Source organism: Hemitrygon akajei, unplaced genomic scaffold (genome assembly GCF_048418815.1).
Source record: "Hemitrygon akajei unplaced genomic scaffold, sHemAka1.3 Scf000099, whole genome shotgun sequence".
NCBI lineage: Eukaryota > Metazoa > Chordata > Chondrichthyes > Myliobatiformes > Dasyatidae > Hemitrygon > Hemitrygon akajei.
The window spans coordinates 1,902,677-1,923,956 of record NW_027331985.1 but is presented as its reverse complement, the minus strand read 5'-3'; the positions used below and the strand labels follow the sequence as shown (position 1 = coordinate 1,923,956).

Below are 21,280 nucleotides of genomic sequence, written 5' to 3'. Positions count from 1 at the left end.
GGAAAGGTCAGGTTCCACATTTGGAATAATCCAATGAGGTAGGGGCTTATATGGGAGGCAGGGTTTGAGGGTCGGCACAACATTGTGGGCCGAAGGGCCTGTACTGTGCTGTACTGTTCTATGTTCTATGTTCAATGTTCTAAATTGTTTCATGCAGAAAGAACACCAGATCCTACTCGGTGCCACCAGATATAAAACATACCCGCTGTGTCAACAGACACTCTGTCCAGTTCTCCATCAGCCCTGGGCGACATCAATGTTTACCTCTTTTTGATCAGCTTCCCTAAAATAATATTTACTTTCGATACCTTGAATTCCAGAGCTGTCTACCGTTCCTTCTATCTTTTAAACCATCTTCTCCATATCTGTAGTATCTGTGTATATGTGTATTTGTCTTTGTGTGTTTATTTGTTTGTTCGTGTGTCCATGTGTGTGTGAGAGTGTATATATGTATATGCGGTTGTGTGTACTGAAATACCTGTTATACAGTGTATCTTATAAAGTACATGAATACAATTTCCTATTCGTGCTGTGGATGTTGAAACGGTAAGGTGACGGTCAAAGCCGCTGTTGAATCCACCTGACCAACAGTAAGATGTAGAAATATTATGGTGTTCAATTAGCTGTAGGAGTATAATACTCTGGTAAGGCTGTCATTCACTGCCCTGTGGGTTACGAGCACAACCACCAACACGTTTGACTCTGGTGTAAATACCGGCATAATAGTGTCTGTCATTTATAGATTCAACTCCGTAAAGAGATGTCATCATCTCCTGCTTTAACATAATATACCAGTGTATTTGGGATTATCTGCGCTGTGCCCTGGTAGAAATAAATACAGGATCGCCAAATAAGGTCACACATGAAGTAAATTCAATTTAGAAACCATAATAAACACACACACACACACACACACACACACACACACACACACACACACACACACACACACACACATAGACTTTCTCTAACTCTCTCGCTCACATACACTTCCTCCATCTGTCTCTCTATCTCGTTGAATCTCTATCCCTCCCCCCTCTCAGTCCTCTCCATCTCTTACTGCGAATGTATTAAATTCTTCACTGATGTCCCTGTTCATATCTTTATCTTTCGTCACTGAACACGTTAAGCAACATATTTTACGGCAGAGTCTGCAGATAGATTAAGGGACACAACAAAAGAGAAACGACTTGTTGCAGAAAGCGATATTCAAAAGAGCGTGAAAGAAAAATGAACAGTAAATAGAGAACAGAGGGTAGTAGCTCAGTCTACCGGAGAGCAGAGTGTTCAGGATACAGTACGTTTCAAGCCGAAAATGAAGTGAAGATTGAATTGCAATTCACATAAAATACAGAGGAGAGACAGAGAACGACAGCAGTGCAGAGACAATCAACAAACAGGAGAGATTCCATCGCATAATATGTGTGTTCTATTGTCTACCTACTTGTCGCCGCTATGGTGTAAAGAGGGATGGTTCATTGTGTACCCACCAGTCACCGGTGCAATGTGAGAGTGGCGAGCGGGTTCATTTTGTAGAAATCAGTCCCTGGTACAGACTGAGAGTGTGGGCTTCTGTAGGTGTCACTCTCGGGTTCAGTGAGAGCGAGTGGGTTTCATTCTGTATCTGTCAGTCTCTGCTACAATGTGAGAGTGTGGGTTTCATTCTGTATCTGTCAGTCTCTGCTACAGTGTGAGAGTGTGGGTTTCATTCTGTATCTGTCAGTCTCTGCTACAGTGTGAGAGTGCGGGTTTCATTCTGTATCTGTCAGTCTCTGTTACAGCATGAGAGTGTGGGTTTCATTCTGTATCTGTCAGTCTCTGTTAAAGTGTGAGTGTGTGGGTTTCATTCTTTATCAGTCAGTCTCTGTTACAGTGTAAGAGTGTGGGTTTCATTTTGTATCTGTCAGTCTCTGCTACAGTGTGAGAGTGTGGGTTTCATTCTGTATCTGTCAGTCTCCGCTACAGTGTGAGAGTGTGGGTTTCATTCTGTATCTGTCAGTCTCCGCTACAGTGTGAGAGTGTGGGTTTCATTCTGTACCTGTCAGTCTCTGTTCGAGTATTTCTTGTGTCGGCTCAGTCCTACACCTGTGAGACTCTGACTCAGTGTGAGCGGGTCTATTTATCCTCCTTCTTTCTCGCTATTTCTCAAATTCAGAATATACTCTTAAAATAGATTCTGTATTCACAGAGCTATTTTTAGAGCAAGAGTCTCCTGCATTTGGTTTATGTTAAAATTGTGAGAGAGACAGTGCACTGATGAATGATCACGGCTGTATGGAGCATGACATCCTGTGTAATAGAGTCATACGGCAAACAGACCATTCGGCCCGGCATCATTCTGCTTGCATCTCTTGATAACACATAGAACCAATTGAACAGCAGCCGATCCGTAAAATTTCTGTGGTTTGAGAAAACAATCCCTGAAATGTTGAATGAATATATGGAAAATAAATATTTTAATTAATTTAATCAAACAAGTGCATAACTAACTTAATAAACAGATCGAAATAAAACCCATAGAGGCATCGAGCTTTTTGTTTGATCAGGATTTATGAGGGGTGATTCATAAGTTCGTGGCTAAGATAGAAGGAGTGAACTTTAGAAAACCAAACACGTTTATTTTTCAACATAGTTCCCTCCTACATTGACACACTTAGTCCAGCGGTCGTGAAGCGTACGGATTCCTTCTTTGTAGAAGTCGCCGTCCTGGACCTCCAGAAGTGGTCCTCAGCAGGGGTGATTGATAAGTTCGAAGGAGATGAATTATACAGTTCACGTTACATGCACGTGGATTTCAGCTCTTTGAGTGATTATGCAGAAAGTTTGAAGTTAATAACTCATCATAACTCATTGAAAAATAAATGCACCAGGTTTCTAAAGTTGACACCTTCTACATCAGGCCACGAACTTATCAATCACCCCCGCTATAGACATTTCTCTCACAGTTCTAAATTGCTCCTTCGCCGTGTATTCGCAACTCTTATATTTGCCGATTCTATCACATATTCCTCAATGTGCACCTGACCATGAATTATCCAGAGTTATTTCCCACTGATAAATAATATAATATTCATTTCGATTTTCTTATGACAGCTTCAGACTGCTCTGTAATATGCCATGCATTTTTCATTGATAAAATTGTGTCAGCCTTGTTCCGTGCAGCACTGAAAGCGTTTGTGAGTTGGGATGCGAGGGGAGATCAAGTTTCACATTTGGAATCATCCAAAGCTGCTCACTGCAGCACGCGATTGATAGAAGAATCCTGAGAATTTGGCGTCACTGATTACGTCACTGCACAGCCGGGAATATTTCCACCGTCAGGGACATGATGCGCGGAAGAGTTACTCCTGTGTTGCAGGATACAGTGTCCTATATTACACCCATCAGTGCAGAAGAACGAGATGAATGGGGGTGAATGGACAGAAGATGGTGAACAGACTGATATCACAATGTGAACACATCACCTGGACATGTTGGGATCATGAAACAGTAGAGAACAGGAACAAGCCCTGTGACTCACTATTCCTGCGCTGAACAAGATACCGAATGAGATTAAACTCTGTTGACTGTACATGACCCATCTCCATTCAATCACTGCATGCTCATGTGCTACGCCAACAACGTAATAAACAACAATAAACAACAATGTATTACCGACTGCCACACTTGACAGATTTTCCAGGCACCCACCATTATCTGTGAAACAAACAAACTTGCCCCGCACATCTCCTCTAAGCTACTCTCCTCTCGTGTTAAATACAGACCATCGCCCAGTTGATATTTCCACCTTGGTGTGGAAGAACTTAAGACTCTTTGGATATGCAGGGGTTAACCTATTCGCTTATGAATGCTCTTAAAATTTAGCTGAGCTCTGAGTTGCAAGTCTTAGAATCCAGTCCTTGCTAAAGTGTAAACAAGAATGCTATGGCACCATATTGACGTCATGCTCTTGGTTGTTGAAAATTAGTCCGAAGTTCAAAGTCACGTTGTTTGTTACAATCTAGTACTAAGTTCACAGTCAACCAATGTTATTCGTAAGTGTTGTTAGTCACCTACGCTGTGTCTATATAATGAGCTGGGTCTGCCAGAGAAGCAGAGCCCCTAAGCACCGCTTTTAGGTGGAAGGTGGCTCTCCATCATATAATGCAATAAAGACCTTTAGTCTGAAACAATTCTCTGAGTCGGCCGGATTTATTCTATTTGCTGCTCCTGAGATTTTTCCGCAACATTTGGCCACAACAATTCACCTTCCAGGCCTCTCATAACTCTACCAGGTTCTGCCAGATCTCCCCCAGCCTCAACCTCTGTGTCCAGGAAGGGGAGGTCGAGGGACCAGCCAACAGTCCTCTCGTTGACGGACCGGAAGTGGAAGGAGTGAGCAGTTACAATTTCATTGGTGTTAGCCTCTTTGAGGATCCATCCCGGCCCAATATATTGATGCAATCTCAAAGAGAGCACGACTGCGGCGATAGTACATTCAGAGTTTGAGAGGAATCGGTTTGTCATGGAGGACTCTCGCACATTTCGACAGACAAGCACCCAAGACACCTTCAAAAGGCGATGCCTCAAAATGCTGTATCCATCAGTATGGAGTTCACCCCACTCCCCTCGCTCGCCCAGAGGGCACAGGGACCCGACCACACACACTCAGGAGCAGCTTCCTCCATCCACAATCAGATTTGAGAATGGAGATCGATTCGGTGACGAAATTTTCCTCTGTATTTTTCTCTTTCGTTCTGCATGGTATATTTAATTTATTTCTGTACATACTGTAGTTATTGTAATTTACAGCTGTGTTATTCTGTAATGCAATGCTCGGATACCGCATGACGACAAAAGCACGTGACACGCATACGGGTCCTGTCTGACTGCAGCTGTGACAGACAGAATGACCTAAATGACGGGACCTTTGATGACGACGTCACTTTCTTGAGGAGGCGCCTCCTGTAGATACTGCTCACTCCGAGAAGCGATGTGCTTGTGATGAGTTGGTCAGCTTCACTACTTCGTTGAGAGAGTGGGGAGTGAGGGACATCGGGCACTTCGAAGCCCAGAGGCAGAAGCAGGAAGATGTTGGAGCAGGGCTGGGCACAGCTGGACTGTGGCTCCCAATTCTGGTTCCGGCAATTTAGGATGGATGTGGACCTCTCCGTCATGTAGCCGAGAATATTCCTGGGAATAGTTCCACCGGTAAGGGACCTCAGACCCAGATAAGACCGGAAAAGCTGTTATTACTCGTCCTGCAGCAGAGAAGCCGAAAAAGTGTACAAAGGCTGTGGTAAATCTAGTCAAGAAGAAAGGAAGAGCTTACGAAAGGTTCAAAAAGCTACGTAATGATAGAGAGCTAGAAGATTATAACGTTAGCATGAAGGAGCTCAAGACAGAAATTAGGAGAGCCGGAAGGGGCCATGAGAAGGCCTTGGTGGACAGGATTAAGGAAAACCCCAAGGCATTCTACAAGTATGTGAAGAGAAAGAGGATAAGAAATGAGAGAATAGAACCAATCAAGTGTGACAGTGTAAAAAAGTGTATGGAACCGGGAGAGATAGCGGAGGTACTTAATGAGTACGTTGCTTCAGTATTCACTACGGAGAAAGGATCTTGTCGATTGTAGGGACAACTTAGAGCGGACTGAAAAGCCCGAGCATGTAAATATTAAGGACGAAGATGTGCAGGAGCGTTTGGAAAGCATCAATTTGGATAAGTCACCAGGACTTATTCGAAACGTACAACAGCAACGTTCCCCGAATCATCCAACGCTACATCGCCGATTGCATAGTTGCTGCTTCCCGCACTCGTGCTGAGCTGGTCGATGTATTCAACTTTGCCTCCGACTTCCACCCTGACCTTAAGATTACCAGGTCCACTTCCGACACCTCCCTTCTCTTTCTCCATTTCTGTCTCCATCTCCGGAGACAGTCTATCCGCTGGTATATTTAATAAACCTACTGCCTCACAGCAGTACAGACGGTACCTCTTTCCACCCTGTCATTTGTAAACAAAGCCACCCCTTCTTTCAGCTCCTCCGACCCCTCTGTATCTGCTCTCAGGCTGAGTCTTTTCATTCCAGAGCAACTGAGATCTCCTTCTTCTTCAAAGAAAGGGGCTTCTTCTTCCCCAACATGAACGCTGCCTCACCCGCATCTCTTCCATTTCACACACATCTGCCCTTACACCATCCTCCCGCCGCCCCATCATGGATAGTGTTCCTCTTGTCCTCACTTACCGCACCACAATGCACATTCTGCACATAATTACAGATAACTTCCACCACCTCCAACGGGATCCCACCACCGAGCTCATCTTCCCATCCTCATACAACTCCGACCATTTCTGCTTTCTGCAGGGATGACTCCCTGTGTGACTCCCTTGTCCCTCCCCACTGATCTTCCTCCTGGCACTTATCATTACAACTGGAACAAGCACAACATCTGCCCTTACACCCCCCTCCCTCAGGCCCCAAACAGTCCTTCCAGGTGTGGCGACACTTCACCTGCGAGTCTGTTGGGGTCATCTACAGTATCCGGTCGTTGAGAGCTCCTATATATCAGTGAGACCCAACGTAGGTCGGAAGACCCCTCCCCCTCGTCGAGCACCTGCCACAAAAAGCGGTGGCCTCCCATTTCAATTCTGCTTCCCGTTCCCATTCTGACATGCCCGTCCGCGGCCTCCTCTACTGGCAAGGCGGCGACACACAGGTTCGAGTACTAACTCCTTGTATTCCGTCAGGGTAGCCTCCAATATTATGGCATGAACATTGATTCCTCTAACATCTGGTCACTACCCACACTCACCCCCACAACCTCTTCACCATTCTGTATTCATGTCTCCCTTTCAGAACTTCTCTTCTCACCTGATGATCCCCACCCTCTGGTGCTCTCCCCTAACCACCACCACCCCACAAACTTTCCTTTTTCCATGGACTTCTCTCTGTTCGATTCTGATTCCCCCTTCTCCAGACCTTTATACCTGTCACCAATCAACCTCCCAGCTCTTTATTTCACCCCTCCCTCCCTCCACGCACCTCCACGGAGCCGACAAAAAGGCAGACATAGCTGGGCCACCTTGCGAGTGCTCATGGGTTCACCTTTTGTTGTCAGGAAGTGGGAGGATCTAAAGGAGAAATTATTGAGAGTGAGAACAAGCTCCGCTAGACGGAGGAGAGTGATGGTGGAATGGAAGTCGTTGGTCTGGTGTCCAAATAGAAATGAGGAGCTTTGGGAACTTCCTTGTGAGGGATGGGGGTGTATAGGGACTGGGCATCGATGGTATATATAATATGATATGGGTCAGGGAACCAGACAACATTGAGATGATCCAAAGTGTGTGAGCTGTCATGGATGTGTATAGGAAGGGAATGAACTACGGGGGTGAAACTGAGTAGTGTATACAGATATGAGTTCAGTGGGGCAGAACTATCTGTAACAATGGGTCTACCTGAACAGGCAGGATTGTGGGTCTTGAGTACGAGTTAGAAACTGGAGACGCCGGGTGCAGGAACTATCTGTAACAATGGGTCTACCTGAACAGGCATGATTGTGGGTCTTGAGTACGAGTTAGAAACTGGAGACGCCGGGTGCGGGAACTATCTGTAACAATGGGTCTACCTGAACAGGCAGGATTGTGGGTCTTGAGTACGAGTTAGAAACTGGAGACGTCGGGTGCGGGAACTATCTGTAACAATGGGTCTACCTGAACAAGCAGGATTGTGGGTCTTGAGTACGAGTTAGAAACAGGAGACGTCGGGTGCGGGAACTATCTGTAACAATGGGTCTATCTGAACAGGCAGGATTGTGGGTCTTGAGTACGAGTTAGAAACTGGAGACGTCGGCTGCGGGAACTATCTGTAACAATGGGTCTACCTGAACAGGCAGGATTGTGGGTCTTGAGTACGAGTTAGAAACTGGAGACGCCGGGTGCGGGAACTATCTGTAACAATGGGTCTACCTGAACAGGCAGGATTGTGGGTCTTGAGTACGAGTTAGAAACTGGAGACGCCGGGTGCGGGAGCTATGAAGGCGTTGCAGTGGAAGTTGATACCCAGAGCTAATAAGATCAGTGCTGGTATGGTGGACAATGGCCTGGTGCTCCGCGGTGGGGACCTGTTGGAGGAGTAATCTGGACAAGATGCCTGAGAGCCGACGCTGGGCTTCCGTAAGGTAGATCTGTCTGAACGAAAATTAATATGTCTGAATTTTTAAGCAATTATCAAGATCTGATCGCGCCTAATATTAGAAGTGAATTCCTGATTTCACTACACCTCAAGTTATAAACATACTAGCGATACCTGAACTGAAATTACAGTTAATCTGAACTTTTTGCAACTTTGTTTTTGGATAGGGCAACGTGAAGCAAAGTGGCACGGCATATTGAGAAATTTCGAGATAAGTTTCCTATTCAGGAAATTGCTAACGACTCGTTACTAGTTCAATGTTTTTGAAGTGAGATAGCAACTCTGTATTGTACTGTATGTTTCCAGAAATGCCGAATTAAACCAAGGGGCAATGTTACCGTTGGGGCTCGATACATAATATGCTGCTCTACTGATTGGGATGTGTGTGTAAAGTGATTTGGAATGACATTAAATTGTCCGTTTAAGTGGGCACTGTTCACTGTCAGCGCGTCACTTTAATTTTGAGTTACTACTGGGTAGATAGCCTTAAGAAAAGTTAACTGAATTGAATTGAATATATTTGAAAGGCAGAACTGCTGGGAACAACAACGTCTTCAGGAAGTTCAATTTATTCATGAGCTTGTAGATTTATATTCGGAATGCGAAAAATATTTGACCCTTTCGACTGAGCGGTATAGACATCCAAAATGGTTCAAAACTGAAATAGCGGTGGAGGGCAGAAGAGCTTTCACCTGCTCTCTGAATCTGGTCTGGGTCACTCCGTAGATAAATGTATTCGTGCAGCTGCTGAAATTCTGAATCACAGAACCCCAAAACTGTGCCTGAAAAAAGCCAGATTGACATTTCCATGTCTGTGTAGAGGCATCGCATGAGAATGAAGACCAGAGTGGTTGTCGCCCAACAGAGAAGGAAACTCGCCGACAGGCTGAAGAGCAGAATGATGGATTGTCTCCGACTCTCTATCCCCAGATCTCGCTGTTTCCCGCAACTTCCCCGTCCCTTCAGCCCCCTGCGGACTCTGCTCGCCGCCAGTATCTGTCTGACGGTCAGAGCATTGAGGGTCAAAATGAGGAAGAAAGGAAGTAGCGGATTCAACAGACGGTCCGCCCAATAAAACCACTCAAACGATTCTGTGAAACTAAGTGCGGGCCTATTGGTTCAGACCCAGTCACCATTTTCCAACAACGCTTCTCCATTCATATACAGGAAATAAAATGCGATGTTTTTTGAACAGAAAACGACAGATACTGCGCCTATCACCAATCCTGCAACTTTGGATATTAGTACTTCGTTTTAAAATTAGCGGAGCAAATGACCACAAAGCCATCGAAAGTGAAAGCGACAGTAAACCACACGGAACAGTCAACGGCCACGTGATACAGGACGTAGTGGACAAGGCAGAACGGAGCGTTGTCCAGGAATCTGTAAAGTCCATATGCTTGATCCATCTGGTAGAACAGGACTTCAATAGTCACCACCATTAGATCCGCCGCGGCCATCGTCACCAGGTACCGCGTGGCACATTTGGAGAGACCGCAGTTTCCTCGGCAGAGAACGATAATTGCCACAAGGTTAACTGCAGTGAAAAAATAGACCAAAACTAAGAATAAAGAAAATCAAACGCATTTCTTTTTTTTGGTAGAAATACAGTTATCGTTTGTTCCCTTGAAATAAAACCCATCGTTCATCTCTGCCGGACATTATCGGTGGAAGTAAAAAGATACATTGTTCGTTTGAGCACGTGACCGCAGCATAAAGCGTTTTACAGTAGCGCATGCTCACATTAATCTCTTCACGTTCACCGATGCAGCAGCGATGAGCAGAGTCCAAGAATGATAAATCACAGAAACGGGTCCTTCGGCCCAATATCTCCATGCTGACCGACGTGGCCATCTGATACCGGTGTCCGTGATTGGATCACATTCGTCAAACTGTCCATGTGTACTTCAAATATTGTTAACGACTCTGTAGGGCCCATTTCCTTTGTCTGGCTGTTCAATATACAGAGAAACTTCTACGTGAGGAAACGTCGCTCGGAATTCAACTGCATTTCTGCCCTCTGATCATAAATCCACCCCCTTTTGTTCACGATACCTATCCCACGGAGAGGAATGACTGTATCTATACATTGTCATGGTTTTATGCACCTCATCCGCCGGTCACCTGCCTTTTGCAATAAAATGCCACTCGGCCGAACCTGTCCCTGTAACTGAATCCCGAGAGTCCCTGCAGCATCTTTGTGAATCCTGTCTGCACTCTTTTCAGTGGACCTCTGCCTTTCCTATAACAGGGCGACCAAAGCTGTTCACAGAACTCCAAGCGCGCTATCTCCAAGGAGAGAGGGAGTGTAATTGACGTGCGCTTCTACACTTCCTTCCGAAGGTTAAACTGAACTTACAGCAAACGCACCCCTTCCGCAACTTTTCCTCGGAAAGAGTAACGGTAAACAAAGCGGCACAACATAGGCAGGAATTTCGAGACAATTCTGATATTTCAGTAAGTGGAGACAACTTGTCAAGAACTTAACGTTTCAAAAGTGATATAGCAATTCCGGATTCCGCAATATGTTTCCAGAAGTTCCGAATAAGAGGAAAGAGCAACTTCAAAGTGGGGGCTCAATCAGTAGATGATGTTGCTGCACTGGGGCGTTTTCCGTAAAGTGTTTTTCAATGCTATTACATCATTCAGTTAACTGGGCAGAGTTGACAAACAGCAGGTCAGTTTTATTTTGAGATAATTCTGGGCAGGTCGAGGTAAGAACAGTTAATTGATTACTATTTATCAGATCCATTGTGCTGTACACGTATATTTTAATATAATGGCGGTCAATGTCTTACGAGGGCGCGGGCAGACGGCTGGTTTTCCAGTCGTATTCCCGATAGCCTGTTGATGCGTGGAACATGACGCATAGTGACCGGAGAGAATGTGATTGGTTGAGCGGGAGGCATAGGGCCTTGGAACATGCATGAAGTAGTTTATGTCTCACACTAACACACATGGATATTTAATTAATTTGTTAACGAAAAAATCGTGCAAGAATTGGAGTATGTATATCTTCAGTTCAGGTGGAACGTCAGATAGGAGGACACCAGGCGTTTGTGGTTTTGGATTTACAGCTTAAAATCTGGAGCAGGTGTTGAAGACTCGAGAAACTGAAGTGATGTGTTGTTAAGTGAGAACGAATTCCATAAAACAGAAGACGCTAGAAGAGGAATTAGGTCATTCGGTCAGTCGATGCCGCCATCGTGGCTGATTTATTATCCCTTTCAACGCTATTCTCCCGCTCTTCCTTAACCTTTGAAGCCCTGATTAACCAGAATGCTCTAAAACTTGGCCTTAAATGCAGCCAATGACTTGACCTACACAACCCACTGTGCCTATCATGTCTACAGATTTACCGTCCCCTGGTTAAAGATTTTTTCCCTCTCGTCTGTGTTCCAAAGGGGCATCGCTTAATTCTGAGGCTGTCATCTCTGTTTCTACACTCCTTCACTACAGGAAACGTCCTCTGTACATCCGCTTTATGCAGACCTTCCGAAGTTTTAGATCTCCACTCATTATTTTAAACTGCCGCGATTACAGATTCGGAGCTATCATTTCACAGTCATTGGTCACAAAGCAGCTCCTTGTGACACGTGACACGGTAGAGAGGCCGCAGTTCAATCCCATCACGCGCAACACCCTGGAAAAAAATAATAAAAAACGGGAATGTATAAAACAGGAATATAGCTTCCATGACCGGCATTATAATGGCTCGCACTCAATGTAGGAATTGAGAAAATACATACTATGAAATTAGTTGAATGTATAAAATGGTAAATCTAAATTGCTTATAGCTTTCCTCAAGTTCGACATTATTACCGTGAAGGGGCTGAAATCGTGCTATTTCAAGGGCAATATGTATTTACTATATGAAGTTGGGAAGGTGAACTGATGTGACGTCAAAGCAGAGCGAAGTTGGGCCGAAACAAAATTATAACTCATCTATATTGTGGGCTTCCATTTGCGCTGAAACCAGTAAGCTTCCGCTAGACAGAACAAGGACAACAAACTTCCCAGTAACATGCTGGTACAGCAGCCGAACTGGAACATTAATTAGAGTGAAAACACGGACCAAGGGGGAAAGGGAATGGATGTCGGGATCGGCTGCCATTGCAGTATCGCTCCAAAGGTGGAGGTAATGGACAATTAGAGAATGGATCTCGATACCCGGGTGATTTAAAGTGCAAGGTAAAACACATTTTACAGAGGGAAAATTACCAAACAATTTAACAGGAAAGCAGAGTATTTTACTGAAAGAAAGGGAAAGGAATCTGGTAGAAACACAGGTACTACTTGAAAATGGAAAAGTTTTCAGGGAGTTTCGTTTATTAATTTTCTCGGAAAGCAATTGTGGGTTTATTTCCATAATTGTAAATTTATTCGACGCTTTCATCTGAGCTGAATAGTTTTCTAAAACATTTCAAAACTAAGGTAGCGGGGGAGAGCAAAAGAACTTTCACCTGCTCTTTGAATCTGGTCTGGGTCACTCCGTAGATAAAAGTATTTGTGCAGCTGCTGAAATTCTGAATCACAGAACCCCAAAACTGTGCCTGAAAAAGCCGGATAGACATTTCCAGGTCTGTGTAGAGGCATCGCATGAGAATGAAGACCAGAGTGGTTGTCGCCCAACAGAGAAGGAAACTCGCCGACAGGCTGAAGAGCAGAATGATGGATTGTCTCCGACTCTCCATCTCCGGATCTCGCTGTTTCCCGCAATTTCCCCGTCCCTTCAGCCCCCTGCGGACTCTGCTCGCCACCAGTATCTGTCTGACGGTCAGAGCATTGAGGGTCAAAATGAGGGAAAAAGGAAGTAGCGGATTCAACAGACGGTCCACCCAATAAAACCACTCAAACGATCTCGTAAAAGGAAGTGCTGGCCTATTGGTACAGACCCAGTTACCCTTCATCAAAAATGCTACTCTTTCAATATACAGGAAATAAAATGGTACGTTTTTTAAACAGAAACCGATAAATACTGCGCCAATAACCAAACCTGCAATTTTGGGGATGCAGTATTTCGTTTTAAACTTAGCGGAGCAAATGGCCACAAAGCGATCGAAAGTGAAAGCGACAGTAAACCACACGGAACAGTCAACGGCCACGTGACACAGGACGTAGTGGACAAGGCAGAACGGAGCTTTGTCCAGGACTCCGTAATTAAATCTGTATGCTTGACTCATCTGGTAGAACAGGACTTCGATAATCACCACCATTAGATCCGCCGCAGCCATCGCCACCAGGTACCGCGTGACGCATTTGGAGAGACCGCAGTTTCCTCGGCTGAGAATGATGATCGCCACAAGGTTAACTGCAGTGAGACAAAAATGACCAAAAATAAGAATAAACAATCTCAAACGCTGTTTTGCGTGGAAATACAGCCATGATTTGTTCACTTGAAATAAAATCCATCGTTCATCTCTGCTGGACATTATCAGAGGAAATAAAAACAAATACCTGTGTTATGCGGTTTGTTTGAAAACCTGACGGCAGAATCAAGCGCTTTGCAGGAGCACCTGCTACATTCTCTCCTCACGTTCACCGATGCAGCAGCGATGAGTAGAGTCCAGGAATGATCGAGCACAGAAACGCGCCCTTCGGCCCATAATTCCATGCCGACCGCCACGTCCATCTGAGCTGGTCCCGTCTATTCACGTCTGGATCACATCTCCCTAAGGCTTTCACATTTGTCAAACTGCCCAGGTGTATTTTAAATATTGTTAATGTTTCTCTATCGTCCATTTCCTTTGTTAAGCTGTTCAACACACAGAGCAACTTCTATGTGAGAAAACGTCTCTCAGAATCCAACTACATTTCTGCTTTCTGATCGTAAAGTTGCCCCCTTTTGCTCACGATTACCCAACCCCGGGGAGATGAATGACAGTATCTATACATTATCATCCGCCAATCACCTGCCTGAAGGAATAAAATGCCACTCGGCCGAACCTCTCCCTGTAACTCAGGTCCTGGAGTCCCTGCAGCATCTTTGTAAATACTGTCTGCACTCTTTTCAAGTCAAGTCGCTTTTATTGTCATTTCGACCATAACTGCTGGTACAGTGCATAGTAAAAATGAGACAACGTTTTTCAGGACCATGGTGTTACATGACACAGTACAAAAACTAGACTGAGCTACGATATAAAATAAAATCACAGAGAAAGCTATACTAGACTACAGACCTACACTGGACTGCATAAAGTGCACAAAACAGTACCGGCATTACAATAAATAATAAACAGGACAGTAGGGCAAGGTGTCAGTCCAGGTTTCGGGTATTGAGGAGGCTGATAGCTTGGGGGCAGAAATTGTTACATAGTCTGGTCGTGAGAGCCTGGAATGCTTCGGTGCCTTTTCCCAGACGGCAGGAGGGAGAAGAGTTTGTAGGAGGGGTGCGTCGGGTCCTTCATAATGCTGTTTCCTTAGCGGATGCAGCGTGTAGAGTAAATGTCCGTGATGGCAGGAAGAGAGACCCCGATGATCTTCTCAGCTGACCTCACTATCCGCTGCAGGGTCTTGCGATCCGAGATGGTGCAATTTCCGAACCAGGCAGTGATGCAGCTGCTCAGGATGCTCTCAATACAACCCCTGTAGAATGTGATGAAGATGGGGGGTTGGAGATGGACTTTCCTCAGCCTTTGCAAAAAGTAGAGACGCTGCTGGGCTTTCTTTGCTATGGAGCTGGTGTTGAGGACCAGGTGAGATTCTCCGTCAGGTGAACCCCAATATCAGCGGACTTCTGCCTTTCCTATAACACGGCAAGCAAAACTGTTCACAGAACTCCAAGCACCGTATCTCCAAGGAGAGGGGTAGTGTAATTGAAGTGCGCGTCTACGCTTCTTTCCGAAAATCTGAGTTACTATTCGATTGCAAGGTCAGATTCTGAAACCAAGATCTCGCACCCCAGCCACCTTCCATCCGTTTTATTTTACTGATTCGGGTACAAACCATTGCTTTGAGCAGAACATTGTTACACGGTTTGGAAAGTGCGCGGTACTTTAAGTGTGTTTTTTTTTTCATCTGTAACATGCATGTCGAACAATGACAAAATATAACACACAACACAAGTAAACGCAGCTAGGCAGTCACCTCTGACAGGGAGTATTCCGAAGTAAAATGTCCTGACTGAACGGCGTTGGTAGCTTCTGTCTTTATTGTTACCACTTTTGACAGGGTTGTAACTTGAAACAATGACGATTCAAATATGTTGAAGCTCTAAAATGATTCAATGTAAATGTGGTACGTTTAGTATTTAGCACATTTATGGATTATATTCAGTAATACAGTTAATTTCGGTGTATTTCATAATCATATTAACAAAGATTTGAAAAACAATATTTACGGAGTGACCAATTTCAGTTCTGGCGCAGCTGCGTACCCGCGCATCTGAGAAGGAACAGTGCTGACAAAAAAGAAACATAGATCCGAATTTATGACTGGAAAAACTTGGGAATTGTCAAAGAGTAGAAAATGTCATAAACGTCCTATAATTGAACAGCGCTGGGAGGGGAACCTTTCAGAAAGATGGAAGAGAAATTTTTGGTGGAAATTGGTAAATTTGCACTTGGGCGCTCAGCCGCTGGAAGATGCGTGCGGGAGTGTTTGAGGAGCGACAGGAGTCTCTGGATCACAGCCGTGGCGGCGCATCGTTTATGGTGAAATGGAATCCTACCGCACGGCCGCGCCATTGGAATCCCTGTCTTTAGACGAGTCTCTTTCACCCTTCCCTAACAAGCCGGCCTCGGTGACGAAGCATACGACACTACTGAGTTGCTGTAAAGCCTCATTTGTTTCACAAATGTCCTTTATGGATGGAGAATATTCGCCTTTATCTGGATCTTATGTGACTGTAGACACAAGAATCCCGCGGATTTTCACGTTAATCTTCTGTACGGGAAACCTAGGGGGGCCGTAATAATATCAGAATTGCCTGTGATACCCACTTCCCGTGAGTCCGAACAGGAAAAGGGAACAGAATTTCACAAGTTGAAATCAAAGCTATTTACTGTGAGTTTAAACGCCAATCTACTGCTCAAGTGACAGAGTTGGAAGGAATGCGGTCCGCTAATGACGGGAGGTTTCGATAGACATGGACTGTGTGTGTTACGTCCGTGCAGGTCGAGGTCTCACGTCACAAATGAGAAGACTACAGACAGATCCAGTGACAAGTCTGCATGGACCAGGTTAAAATATTAACAGGGCGCAGGAGATTGAGAGGAACGAGGCGGAATTTTAGGGATTTTTAATAAACACCGATTGAAATCACATCAGCAGTAGCTGAGAGCGGTGTGAGGTCTCTGCTTCCGTATAAGTAATCGAAATGCACTTACCCGGGATGCCGACAATTACAACCACTGTGTAACAAATAGCCCACTCTTCAATCATTTTTAATCCAGGACTGTTAGTATTTACAGTTCTGTGCCGAGTGTTCCCAATTTCTAAATGTCATAAAAGTTGTAAATAGCCAGTAAATGAACTCAAACAATTATAACAAAGCCCAGAGAGCACATTTCTTTCGCGCCTACTCGGTAAAACTCTTCACGGATCACACGTTGTTGAGAGTCCACCGTGTCTGGATGTTTCCCTCCTAAATGTAGCTGAAGCACAGAATGACGTACTTTTATAGAGCAATCGGTCACCAATAATGAAAACAACTTGTACAGTGATTGGTGCTAATTACCGCTAGTTAGCAGAAATATCTCTGCTCTAACGAACCGTGATGCCAGTGGGGAAATAACACGCCTGATTTCATTGAACTGAACGCAACACCTGTCATGAAGCCTCAAGAGACGGCCGATGCTGGGATCGCAACACCAGATGCGATGTTGTCAAACTACTCCGTGTAATGACAGGACATTATCTGCGCATCGCTGGTGACGACAGTAGTCTGTAATCCTGTGGGTGAGTCCACCTCATCAGCGCTGATTCCACTCTCACATTGCGAGTGGAGTCTCTGTCTTGTCACTTCGCCGTGATAACGCACCTTTCATGTGATTCACTGTCACTTTGCTTGCGGGGATTTATTTTTTACTGGACATTAACATGAATGATTTCTGGCGCAAACCCTCACTGTTTGCACTATTACCGGAGTCAGTCGCAAACACAGATGTTGACGAGTATGCGGCGCGAAATGCAAACCAATGACCCCAGCATTACAGACATTGTCCGCTGCTGTACCAGACAGAGAAAAACAGAAAATATTGTATCAACATCGGTTTTAATGCAAATAAGTAGCAATAACGATATTAAAGAGGCACCAGATGATTTTGGAAGTTAGATTTCAGAAAGAAATTAATTCAGGGAAAAAGTACATATTAAGGTGCTAAACAGAGATGAACTGCGCAGTGGAACATCAATACGCGTGCACAGCGAAGTATCAGGATATAGAAAGAGAGCTGTTCCTGAAACACGCTGTTCTCGTGTTTAGACAGAGAAATATGGAGAAGCAGGGGACAGGGGTTCTTTGACATTTCATGAAACATAATTTACAACAGGCCAGTTGCGTCACTTCAGCCACAGCACATCAGGGACAGAGTGACGGTCCAAGGAGAGACGCATTGGAAAGAACGCAGCATTATGAACCAACATCGGTAACTGAGCTTCCGGGCGTGCACTGGCTTCAGATTAGAGCCGCGCAAATATCTGAGTGCCGGGGAAAGCGGATTGATGGTAAATCAGGGAGGATTCTGACACTAATTGTCGAACCCCTTTCTATGTGCATGAGAATGAAATTCTGCGTCAATTCAGCCACCGGACATTAGGAACATCCGGGGAGACGCTTTCGAAAGAAAGCAACATTCTGAAACCAGCATCAATAACTGAGATTTTGGCCGTACAGTGGTTTGGAATTACAGCTGTTTCTATATCTGAGTGCCGGGGAAAGGGGATTAATGGTATATCAGGGAGCCTTCTGGCACTAACTGTCGAACCCCTTTGTATGTGCATGAGAATGAAATGGTTAATTGTGTGCAGCGCTCTCCTCCTCGAGGACAGGTATACTATGGATTCTATGAAAGCAAAGATAAGGTGCCTCCACCCAGAAGGTCATCTGTCCATATTCCTCAGCTGACACTGTTCACATGACAAGTTCCTCCAGCATCGTGCAGGTTCCTCATAGATTCTTTTACAGAAGTTTCTCAGCTTGTTCAAGGCCAAGTCAGGAGCCGCCGAATTCAAAAGTTAATTCCAAGTAGCTTTGTGGAATAAAATGTTGTTTTGCCCATTCATTGCTTAATTCATTGGCTAGAGATGCACAAAAATGCGGTAATTATTTCTGGCTACAGCAGACTATGAGAGAGATGGTTAGTGTCCCATACTGATGCCACGCCACACCCAGACTGATGGAAGTACCCTTACCCCGCTGGGGAACATCCCGCAGTTGCATTCGGTAACCGAGTCACAAAGCACAGAATCATGGAGAAGTCCGGCACTGAAACGGGCTCCTCTGCTCATCCGCCAGTGCGGAACTGATACTCTCCCTAGTCCCGTGGACATTGCACCTGGACCATGCCGTCCATAACCCTCCCATTCATGTCGGATCCAATTTACTCTTCAATGTTGAAATCGGTCCTGCATCCGCCATTTCCGTTGGAAGCCCGTTCCACACTCTCGCTGCCTCAAGAAGATGTCCCGCCGCATATTGCCCGGATATATTTCACCTTTCACCCGTAACTCAGTACTCTCGTCAAACCTCAGTGAAATACGCCTGCTTATGTTTACGCTATCCATACACTTCATAAACTGGAACTTCTCTTCCAAAACGTTCCCTCTTCCTCCAACGCTTGAGGGAACCCGAACCTATTCCTAACCGACTTAATCTTTAGCTCTAACTCCGGCCCTCCAGTCCCGGCATCATCCTTCTAACTTCTCTATGCACATTGATGTCGTCCATGCGAGTACGTGTCTAGAACAGACATTCAATACTCGATATAGGACATTGCCAACGCCTTATACAACTTCAACACAGCATCACAGCTCCTGTACACATTACTTTGATGTTTGAAATCAAGTGTGTCAGTAGTTCTCTTTATGACCCCATCTGCCTGTGAAGCCACTTTCAGGGAATTATGAATCGGTCTTCCCAGGTCTCTCTGTTATACCACACTACTCAATGCCCTACTTTTTACTGCGTAAGACCTACCACGGTTTGACTCTCCACCTCCCCCCCAAACTGATACACCACACATTTACCTGTATTCAAGACCATTAGCTGCTCTTGCTGTTTACTGCTCATCCAATATTTGTGTCATTTTCAAATCTGCAGATTCAGTTTATCATCTCATGAGTCAGATCACTCATACAGATGACACACAACAATGGACCCAGTGCAACACCTGCGGTACACCAGTAACTACAGGACCAGTTAGAGAGGCCACCGTCTCCCACCACTCTCTGGATTCGGCGTCGAAGACAGGGGTTCCCATTGTTTTTATTGCATGGAGTTCTTTCACCATCGTGCCGGTCGCTCATAGATTCAGTCACCGGAGTTTCTGAGCTTACTCAAGGCCAGATCAAGAGCCGCCAAATTCAGAGGTTAAATCCAAGTTGCTTTTTGGAATATAATATGTTGTTTTGCCAAATCATTGCTTAAGACTGACTAGAATTGCACAAAAGTGTGGTAATTATTTCTGCCTACAGCAGACTATGAGAGAAATGGTCAGTGGTCCCATATTGATGCCTCGCCACACCCAGCCTGACGGGAGTACCCTTACCCCGCTGGGGAACATCCCGCAGTGGCATTTGGTCACAGAGTCATCGAGCAGTACGGCACTGAAACAGGCTCTTCTGCTCATCCTCCAGCGCCGAACTGATCCTCTCCCTAGTCCCGTGAACACTGCACCTGGACCATGCCGTCCATAACCCTCCCATTCGTGTCGGATCCAATTTCCTCTTCCATGTTGAAATCGGTCCCGCATCCGCCATTTCCGTTGGAAGCCCGTTCCACACTCTCGCTGCCTCAAGAAGATGTCCCGCCGCATATTGCCCGGATATATTTCACCTTTCACCGGTCGCTCACTACTCTCGTCAAACCTCAGTGGAAAATGTCTGCTTGTATCTACGCTATCTACACCCTTCATAAATTGGAACATCTCTTAAAAACCTTTCCTCTCACTCCAACTCTTGGGTGAATGCGAACCTCTTCCTAACCTACTCAAACCTTCCCTCCAACTCCCCTCCTCATGTCCCGGCATCATCCTTCTAACTTTTCTATGTACTCCGTCAAAATTATTGATATCGTTCATGCAGGTTGGTGACCAGAACACATACAATACTCGATATTAGGCATTACCAACGTCTTATACAGCTTCAGCATAGCATCACAGCCCCTGTACTCGTCGCTTCGATGTCTGAAGGTCGATGTCCCTATAGTTCTCTTTACAACCCTATCTGCCTGCGACGCCACCTTCAAGGGATTATGGATCAGTCCTCCCAGGTCCCTCTGTCATACCGCAGTACTCAATGCCCCCCCACCACCTTTTACACTGTAAGTCCTACCACGGTTTGTCCTCCCTAAGTGATACACCACACACTGACCTGTATTCAAGACCATCAGCCACTCTCGCAGTCTACCAGTCATCCAATATCCGTATCATTCGCAAATCTGCAGAGTGTATTTATCAGATTTTCAGTCAGATCAATGATATCTTTAACAAAAAAACAATGGACCCAGTGCAGCCCCTGCGGTACACCAGTAACTACAGGCCTCCAGTTAGAGAGGCCACTACCTACTACCACCCTCTGCATTCTGCGTCTAGTACAGGGTTTCCAATATTTTTATTGCATGGAGCCCTACGATTAACCGAGGGGTCCGTGAATACGAGGAAGGGAACCCCTGCAGTAAACCAATGTTGCATCCAATTTACTACCGCATTCACAGTGCCAAAAGACGGAACATTCCGGACCGACTTTTCAGGCGCGACATTGACAAAGGCTTTTTCCAAAGTCCAGGCGGACATAGGCCACTGCAATTCCTTCATCAGCTTTCCTGGTCACCTCCGCGAAAAACTTTGTAAGATTGGTGAGGCACTACGTAACACGCAAAGACCTAATCAGTCCCGGTCTAACCAAATATTTACATATTCGATCAGGTAGAATATCTGCTAATATTGT

At 45.3% G+C, this 21,280-nt stretch overlaps 1 protein-coding gene across 1 annotated transcript in view; it reads right to left on the bottom strand.

Moving 5' to 3' along the window:
• Window positions 1-21,280, bottom strand: part of LOC140723054 (NACHT, LRR and PYD domains-containing protein 12-like) — an 868,270-nt gene that overhangs the window by 109,798 nt on the left and 737,192 nt on the right. The gene's annotated exons all lie outside the window — the stretch shown is intronic.